This window comes from Ovis aries, chromosome 18 (assembly GCF_016772045.2).
Source record: "Ovis aries strain OAR_USU_Benz2616 breed Rambouillet chromosome 18, ARS-UI_Ramb_v3.0, whole genome shotgun sequence".
Taxonomy (NCBI): domain Eukaryota; kingdom Metazoa; phylum Chordata; class Mammalia; order Artiodactyla; family Bovidae; genus Ovis; species Ovis aries.
This window is the reverse complement of record NC_056071.1, coordinates 10,851,164-10,861,468: the sequence shown is the minus strand read 5'-3', so window position 1 is coordinate 10,861,468 and position 10,305 is coordinate 10,851,164.

Here is a 10,305-nt window from a genome sequence, read left to right as displayed (position 1 = left end):
AACCATAGCCTTGACTAGATGGAAATTTGTTGTCAAAGTAATGTCTCTGCTTTTCAATATGCTGTCTAGTTGGTAATAACTTTCCTTCCAACGAGTAAGTATCTTTTAATTTCATGGCTGCAATCACCATCTGCAGTGATTTTGGAGCCCAGAAAAATAAAGTCTGACACTGTTTCCACTGTTTCCCCATCTATTTCCCATGAAGTAATGGGACCAGATACCATGATCTTAGTTTTCTGAACGTTGAGCTTTAAGCCAACTTTTTCACTCTCCTCTTTCACTGTCATCTAGAGGCTTTTTAGTTCCTCTTCACTTTCTGCCATAAGGGTGGTGTCATCTGCATATCTGAGGTTATTGATATTTCTTCCAGCAATCTTGATTCCAGCTTGTGCTTCATTCAGCCCAGTGTTTCTCATGATGTACTCTGCATAGAAGTTAAATAAGCACGGTGACAATATACAGCCTTGATGTACTCCTTTTCCTATTTGGAACCAGTCTGTTTTCCCATGTCCAGTTATAATTGTTGCTTCCTGACCTGCATACAGTTTCTCAAGAGGCAGATCATGTGGTCTGATATTCCCATCTCTCTCAGAATTTTCCACAGTTTATTGTGATTCACACAGTCAAAAGCTTTGGCATAGTCAATAAAGCAGAAGTAGATGTTTTTCTGGAACTCTCTTGCTTTTTCCATCATTCAGTGGATGTTGGCAATTTGATCTCTGGTTCCTTTGCCTTTTCGAAAACCAGCTTGAACATCAGGGAGTTCACAGTTCACGTATTGCTGAAGCCTGGCTTGGAGAATTTTGAGCATTACTTTACTAGTGTGTGAGATGAGTGCAATTGTGCGGTAGTTTGAGAATTCTTTGGCATTGCCTTTCCTTGGAATTGAAATGAAATCTGACCTTTTCCAGTCCTGTGGCCACTGCTGAGTTTTCCAAATTTGCTGGCATATTGAGTGTAGCACTTTCACAGCATCATCTTTCAAGATTTGAAATAGCTCAACTGAAATTCTATCACCTCCACTAGCTTTGTTTGTAGTGACGCTTTCTAGGCCCACTTGACTTCACATTCCAGGATGTCTGGCTCTAGATGAGTGATCACACCATCATGATTATCTTGGTCATGAAGATCTTTTTTGTACAGTTTTTCTCTGTATTCTTGCCACCTCTTCTTAATATCTTCTGCTTGTGTTAGGTCCATATCATTTCTGTCCTTTATCGAGCCCATCTTTGCATGAAATGTTCCCTTGGTATCTCTAATTTTCTTGAAGAGATCTCTAGTCTTTCCCATTCTGTTCTTTTCCTCTATTTCTTTGCATTGATCACTGAGGAAGGCTTTCTTATCTCTTTTTGCTATTCTTTGGAACTCTGCATTCAGATGCTTATATCTTTGCTTTTCTTCTTTGCTTTTCACTTCTCTTCTTTTCACAGCTATTTGTAAGGCCTCCCCAGACAGCCATTTTGCTGTTTTGCATTTCTTTTCCATGGGGATGGTCTTGATCCCTGTCTCCTGTACAATGCCACGAACCTCATTCCATAGTTCATCAGACACTCTATCTATCAGTTCTAGGCCCTTAAATCTATTTCTCACTTCCACTGTATAATCATAAGGGATTGGATTCAGGTCATTCCTGAATGGTCTAGCGGTTTTCCCTACCCTCTTCAATTTAAGTCTTAATTTGGCAATAAGGAGTTCATGATCTGAGCCACAGTCAGCTCCTGGTCTTGTTTTTGCTGACTGTATAGAGCTTCTCCATCTTTGGCTGCAAAGAATATAATCAATCTGATTTCAGTGTTGACCATGTGATGATGTCCATGTGTAGAGCCTTCTCTTGTGTTGTTGGAAGAGGGTGTTTGTTATGACCAGTGTGTTCTCTTGGCAAAACTCTATTAGTCTTTGCCCTGCTTCATTCTGTATTCCAAGGCCAAATTTGCCTGTTACTCCAGGTGTTTCTTGACTTCCTACTTTTGCATTCCAGTCCCCTATAATGAGAAGGACATCTTTTTTGGGTGTTAGTTCTAAAAGGTCTTATAGGTCTTTATAGAACCGTTCAACTTCAGCTTCTTCAGCGTTACTGGTTGGGGCATAGACTTGGATCACAGTGACATTGAATGGTTTGCCTTGGAGATGAATAGAGATCATTCTGTTGTTTTTGAGATTGCATCCAAGTACTGCATTTTGGACTCCTTTGTTGACCATGATGGCTACTCCATTTCTTCTGAGGGATTCCTGCTCACCGTAGTAGATATAATGGTCATCTGAGTTAAATTCACCCATTCAAGTCCATTTTAGTTTGCTGATTCCTAGAATGTCGACGTTCACTCTTGCCATCTCCTGTTTGACCACTTCCAATTTGCCTTGATTCATGGACCTGACATTCCAGGTTCCTATGCAATATTGCTCTTTATAGCACTGGACCTTGCTTCTATCACCAGTCACATCCACAACTGGGTATTGTTTTTGCTTTGGCCCCATCCCTTCATGCTTTCTGGAGTTGTTTCTCCACTGATCTCTAGTAGCATATTGGGCACCTACTGACCTGGGGAGTTCCTCTTTCAGTATCCTATCATTTTGCCTTTTCATACTGTTCATGGAGTTCTCAAGGCAAGAATACTGAAGTGTTTTGCCATTCCCTTCTCCAGTGGACCACATTCTGTCAGACCTCTCCACCGTGACCCACCTGTCTTGGGTTGCCCTGCGGGTATGGCTTAGTTTCATTGAGTTAGACAAGGCTGTGGTCCTAGTGTGTTTGGATTGACTAGTTTTCTGTATGGTTTCAGTGTGTCTGCCCTTTGATGCCCTCTTGCAACACCTACCATCTTACTTGGGTTTCTCTTACCTTGGGCGTGGGGTATCTGGCTTATATGTGTATATATATATATACATATTCAACAGTTTGAACTCAGCAGTTTTAGAATTCATCCGTAACTTATATAGAGAAATAGAGATGAATGGATTACAAAAAAGCATTAATTAAGAAACTTGATCCAATATGAGTCATTGTAGATGCTGAGAAATGTAAGTTTATGGTAACACAGAGAAATGGACACAGTTCAGATTAAAAAAAAAAAAAACCAACTAGTAAATAAACATTAGTAGTGCTAAGTAAGAAAGGTAAAGCTGTATCAAAGTTTAGAAAATATGTCAAATATTGGTAAGAAAATCACTGAAAGCTAAAATGCCTACGTGTGTGTTTGTCTGTATTCTTTAAATCATCTTGAAAAGAAGCCAAGCGGTTTTGGTAAGTTTTTTTTTTTTTTTTTAATCTACCTATATTTCCTTTTGAATTGAAGTCACACATTCTCCCAGTTTGTTTTTAAACAGACCAGTTGTGTTGTTTTGAAAATGACTCCTCCCACACTGCCCTCCTTCTCACTCCTCTAAAATAGAGCCCCAATATTATATCACAGATTTTGAGGCAAAAGTTAAGCTGTGAGGGGAACTTACCTGGTGCTCCAGTAATTAAGAATCAGCCTTCCAATGCAGGCAATGCAGGGGACTGAGTTTGATCCCTGGTCAGGGAATGAAGGTACCACATGCCGTGGAGGAACGAAGCCTGTGAGATGCAACTGAAGAGCTTATATGAAGAGCCTGCACTCCACAACAAAGACCCAGTGCAACCAAAAAAAAAAAAAAAAAGAAAAAAAAAGAAAGAAAGAAAGAGAGAGAGAAAGAAAGAGAAAGAATATTCCTTTAAAAAACGTAAGGTTGTAAGGAAATTATAAAGGTAGAGCCCGCCAGAAAAAGGAGTAATATAAAATACATTGGTTTAGTGACTTGCTTTTATTTGTTAATATTACTGCTGTTATATTTTAAGAATATATCCTCATGAACAATGATTCAATTATGCTTCTACCTGGAGGCTCCCACAAAAGATGCAATTTTAAAATACAACAAATGGATTAAACGGTGTGTGTGTGTGTGTGTCTGTGTATAATACACACTCATTATATGTCTGTGTGAAAAGCACCGTATGATCAGTGGTTTGATCACTGAAATATTGATGGTAAAATACTCAAATTGATCTCACTCTATTTTCTTCTCATTAGAATGAAAAGACATTTCATTAGAATGAAAACCAAAATAATTAAATTGAAGCTTGGGGTTAGTTTCAGGACAGAGCCAGGAAAATGGCCAATTGCAAGTTTAAGAGTGGAATCCCATCAAAATTACCCATATTTCAATTCTTCACCCAAGCAAATGATAACGAAATGCTCAGTCTTAACCAGTACATTTGATTCTGTTGCAAATACATACTTTCAAACTATTTTATCATACCCTTTGGTGTGTAAAGGTCTTTTCCTATTTAAGGTGAGACAAGAAAGAAGGTCTTCAACCCTTAAATATTTCAATGACTAGATCTAGAGTTCTTGATCTGATTAGGTCAATCTCCAATTTAAAAAATGCAAATGCACCCAGAAGAGAGTTCTGTGTTATACATTCATGCTTTAAAGTGGATGTGCTTAATCTAAGATGCATCTCTGCATAGTTTAGATGAGATGCAGAGGTCTGGGAAGAATGGAGTTTTGCATAGAGTGGGATCAAAAGGCCATGATACTTGAGAAGTAAGGAGTCCCACAAAATGGGCAAGGCAGTGAGTAGCTTGGAACAGTTTTAAACCACAAAAATAGCAAACAGTTGAGAATAGACTCACTGGTGCATATGTTTAGATTTTGGAATTTGCAATTGCAGCCTTCCTGGGAAAAGAAACAAAAAAGCTGGTGGTGGCGGTGGTGATGGTGATGGTGGTGTTGTGTGTCCAAGTTAAACTTCCCTGTATTTTCCAATAAAATTCCAAGTAAAATATGACTATATCTATATAAATGTACTATTAGTTATATATTATTATAATTAGCATAATCATAACAGTTATCTATTATATTTTGGAAATTATATATTTACTTACGATATCCATTCAGTTCAGTCACTCAGTCATGTCTGACTCTTTGCAAGCCCATGGACTACAGCACAACAGGCTTCCCTGTCATCACCAACTCCTGGAGCTTGCTCAAACTCATGTCCATCGAGTCGGTGATGCCATCCAACCATCTCATCCTCTGTCATCCCCTTCTCCTCCCGCCTTCAATCTGTCTCAGCATCAGGGTCTTTTCCAATGAGTCAGTTCTTTGCATCAGGTGGCCAAAGTATTACAGTTTCAGCTTCAGAATCAGTCTGTACAAAGGATATTCAAGACTGATTTCCTTTAGGACAGACTGGTTGGATCTTCTTGCAGTCCAAGGGACTCTCAAGAGTCTTCTCCAACACCACAGTTCAAAAGTACTAATTCTTCTGCACTCAGCCTTCTTTCACCCCACTCCAGTACTCTTGCCTAGAAAATCCCTTGGACGGAGAAGCCTGGAAGGCTGCAGTCCATGGTGTCGCTGAGGGTCGCGCATGCCTGAGCAATTTCACTTTCACTTTTCACTTTCTTGCATTGGAGAAGGAAATGGCAACCCACTCCAGTGTTCTTGCCTGGAGAATCCCAGGGACGGGGGAGCCTGGTGGGCTGATGTCTATAGGGTCGCACAGTGTCGGACATAACTGAAGTGACTTAGCAGCAGCAGCCTTCTTTATAGTACAACTCTCACATCCATAAATGAATACTGGAAAAACCATAGCCTTGACTAGACGGACCATTCTCGGCAAAGGACTGTCTCTGCTTCTTAATATGCTGTCCAGCTTTGCCGTAGCTTTTCTTCCGAGGAGCAAATGTCTTTTAATTTCATGGCTGCAGTCACCATCTGCAGGGATTTTGTAGCCCAAGAAAATAAAGTCTGTCACTGTTTGCATTGTTTCCCCATCTATTTGCCATGAAGGGATGGGACCGGATGCCATAAATTTAGCTTTTTGAATGTTGAGTTTTAAGCCAGCTTTTTCACTTTCCTGTTACACCTTCATCAAGAGGCTCTTCTTCTTTGCTTTCTGCCATTATGGTGGTGTCATCCACATATCTGAGGTTATTGATATTTCTCCTGACAATATTGATCCCAGCTTGTGCATCATCCAGCCCGACATATGATGTACTCTGCATGTAAGTTAAGTAAGCAGGGTTACCATATACAACGTTGATGTACTCCTTTCCCAATATGGAGCCAGTCCTTTGTTCCATGCTCAGTTCTAACTGTTGCTTCTAGACCTGCATACAGGTTTCTCAGGAAGCAGGTAAGGTGGTCTAGTATTCCCATGTTTTAAAAAAATTTTCCACATTTTGCTGTGATCCACATAGTCAAAGACTTTAGCTTAGTCAATGAAGCAGAAGTAGATGTTTCTCTGAAATTCTCTTGCTCTTTTGATGCTGACGGAGGTTGGCAATTTGTTTTCTGTTTCCTCTGCCTTTTCAAAATCCAGCTTGAACATTTGGAATTTCTTGATTCACGTACTGTTAGAAGCCTGGCTTGGAGAATTTTGAGCATTATTTTGCTAGGATGTGAAATGAGTACAATAGTGTGATAGTCTGAGCATTCTTTGGCGTTGTCTTTCTTTAGGATTGGAATGAAAAATGACCTTTACCAGTCCTGTGGACACTGCTGAGTTTTCTAGATTTGCTAGCATATTGAGTGAAGCACCTTCACAGCATCATCTTTTAGGATTTGAAATAGCTCAACTGGAATTCCATCACCTCCACTAGCTTTGTTCGTAGTGATGCCTTCTAAGGCCCACTTGACTTCACATTCCAGGATATCTGGCTCTAGGTGAGTGATCACACCATCATGATTAGCTGCATTGTGAAGATCTCTTTTTGTGTAGCTTTTCTGTGTATTCTTGCCATCTCTTCTTAGTATCTTCTGCTTGGTTCATACCACATCTGTCCTTTCTTGAGCCCATCTTTGCATGAAATGTTTCCTAGATATCTTTAATTTTCTTGAAGAGATGTCTAGCCTTTGTTTTTTCCCTCTATCTCCTTACACTGAGCATGGAGGAAGGCTTTCTTATCTCTCCTTGCTATTCTTTAGAACTCTGTATTCAGATGGGTATATCTTTCCTTTTATCCTTTGCCTTTAGCGTCTCTTCTTTTCTCAGCTATTTGTAAGGCCTCCTCAGACAACCATTTTGCCTTTTTGCATTTCTTTTTCTCGGTGATGGTTTGATTACTGCCTCCTGTACAATGTTACAAACCTCCGTCCATAGTTCTTCAGGCACTTTATCTATCAGATCTAATCCCTGGAATCTATTTGTCACTTCTACTGTATAATCATAAGAGATTGGATTTAGATCATACCTGAATTGCCTAGTGGTTTTCCACACTTTCTTCAATTTAAGTCTGAATTTGGCAATAAGGAGTTCATGATCTAAGCCATAGTCAACTCCTGGTCTTGCTTTTGCTGACTGTATGGAAATTCCCCATTTTCAGCTGCAAAGAATATAATCAATCTGATTTCAGTATTGACCATCTGGTGTTGTCCATGAGTAGAGTCATCTCTTGTGTTGCTGAAAGAAGGTGTTTGCTATGAACACTGCATTCTCTTGGCAATACTCTGTTAGCCTATACCCTGCTTCATTTTGTACTCCAAGGTCAAACTTGCTTATTACTCCAGGTGTTTCTTGATTTTCCACTTTTGTGTTCCAGTTCCCTATGATGAAAAAGACTTTTTTTTCTTTTTTGGATGCTAATTCTAGAAGGTCTTGTAGGTCTTCATAGAACCATTCAACTGTGGCTCCTTCAGCATTACTGGTCAGGGAATATACTTGGATTACTGCGATATAGAATGATTTGTCTTGGAAATGAACAGAGATCATTCTGTCATTTTTGAAATTGCATCCAAGTACTGCATTTCGGACTCTTTTGTTGACTATGATGGCTGCTTCATTTGTTCTAAGGGGTTCTTGCCCGCAGTAATAGATATAATAGTCATCTGCATTAAATTCACCCATTCCAGTCCATTTTAGTTCGCTGATTCCTAAAATGTCAATGTTCACTCTTGCCATCTCCTGTTTGACCATATCCAATTTGCCTTGATTGATGGACCTAACATTCCAGGTTCCTATGCAACACTGTTCTTTGCAGCATCAGAGTTACTTCCACCACCAGGCACAACCACAACTGGGCGTTGTTTCCACTTTGGCTCATCCCCTTCATTACTTCTGGAGCTATTTGTCCACTCTTCTCTAGTAGAATTTTGGGCATCTACTGACCTGGGTAGTTCATCTTTCTGGGTCACATCTTATTGCCTTTATTATTTAATTAATTTAATTATATTACTTAGATTTAGGAGATTATATATAGTATATATTGGATAAATAATTTATATGTATATTATAATTCATACAATGTCCTAAACTTCAAAATTCTTCTACTTTGATAGTTTCTGTGATGACAAAATTCTTGATAATTTTGTAAGGCTGACCTTACTCTCTTCTTGTTTTGCTAGTGCTAGCTAAGCATACCCTTTTGCCAACTTTGCCTACAAATATGCATTTGTTTCCATTCTTCATAAGCAAAACCTGAAACAATTTTTCCTGACAATTTATTATGCCTTCCAACTACAATTTTAGTCATCTTGACCTTGCATATTCTTCAAATGTAGTCTATAAATAGCAAAGCAACCAAACATTCAAGCAAATTCACTATTTTAAAGCAAATTCAATCCTTTACAACACCCACACCATATAAGATTGCCAGATAAAATATAGGCCATCCAGTTGAATATGAATTTCAGATAAATGACAAATATCTTTTAAGCGTAACTACATGCCAAATATTTGCTAAATCTGGTAACCCTTCCAAACCACACCTGAAAGTATCTGTTACAAGTCCTGATTACCCCATGCAATGACATAACCAGACGAGGACCTTCAGGACTATGAACATGACAGAGAAACTGAACCTGTATTTGCTTCATGAGTGACTTTGGAGATAACCTATGTTTTTAAGCAAACTGGTGGAGTGTCTTCTATATATGTGCTAAATAAATGTTCAGCATTTGGTTGGGGCTGAGCATAGCAAAATAAACAAAGCAGTATTTTGGACTATGAAAAAAATAATCCTTATTTTCAAGCAATGGGTACTTGTTTTTCTCAAGGAAATTTTAATAGAGTACACTACGTTCAATACAGTAAGTCCCATACATATGAACCTTGATGCTTCACACTTTGAAAGATGCAAATGTGTGTTTGCATGTCCAATTACATGTTAGTTCCCATGTCTAGGATACATTGTCATGTGGGTGTTCCTCTACAAGTGCTCGTGTATTTCACTGCACAGTACTGTGTATAGAGTATAGTGTTACAGTACCCTAATTTCAAGCCCAGGATGTCCAGCAGCAAGTGTAATAGCAGTGGTGATATAGCTGGCACAGTACTACATCATTAAATCATTTTTCAAGATGGTAGGTAGAATTGAATCCAGCAAGGAATCAGAACCTGCACCATCAACATCAGGCTTGAATGAAATTTCAGCTTCCCTTCCATCTGCTATTGCTGAGGTCTTTCAACTCTACCATCTCCCCTCTCCTCTCTCTCTTCCAGTCAGTAAATCTTCTTACTTGTTCTTCTTGCCAGCCCCTGTATGTCAGCGGTTGCCGTATACTACTGTGCTATACAAGGTACTTTCCTGTAAGATTAAAATGTGTTCTTTATTTTTGTGTTTGTTTTATGTATTATTTGTGTGAAAAGTATTACATATCTATTATAGTACAGTATTGCATAGTTGATTGTGTTGGTTGGGTACCTAGGCTAACTTTGTTGGGCTTATGAATGAACTGAAGTTACAAGCATGCTCTTGAATGGAACTCATTGGCATGTAGGGAACTTATACATAAAACCAGAACTGCTGTAATGGAGAGCACAGGACTTCAGTTCATTGAAGATTGTGACTGTCTTCAATGACCTACAGGAATATCTATGTCTCCAACTCACATAGCATAAACCCATTCCTGAAATCCACCGTCTCCAGCATAATGCTGCTAATAACGTAAAAGACTGAAGAGATGAGGGAAGAGTCACCTTCCAGATGTTTGGGCCTCTTGCCATTTTATGAGTTAATGGTGGTTTCGTCACTAAGTCATGTCCATCTCTTGCAATCCCATGGACTGCAGCCCACCAGGCTCCTCTGTCCATGGGATTTTCCAGGCAGGAATACTGGAGTGGTTTGACATTTCCTTCTCCAGGGAATCTTCTCGACCCAGGGATTGAACCTGAGTCTCCTGTTCTGCAGGCAGATTCTTTACTGACTGAACTACCAGGGAAGCCTGGTTATGAGTTAAAGGCTGACATAATTTACTTCAGGATGAAGGTGAAAGAGGAGCATGGAAAAGCTGGCTTAAAACTCAACATTTAAAAAACTAAGATCCTGGCTTTCAGTACCAT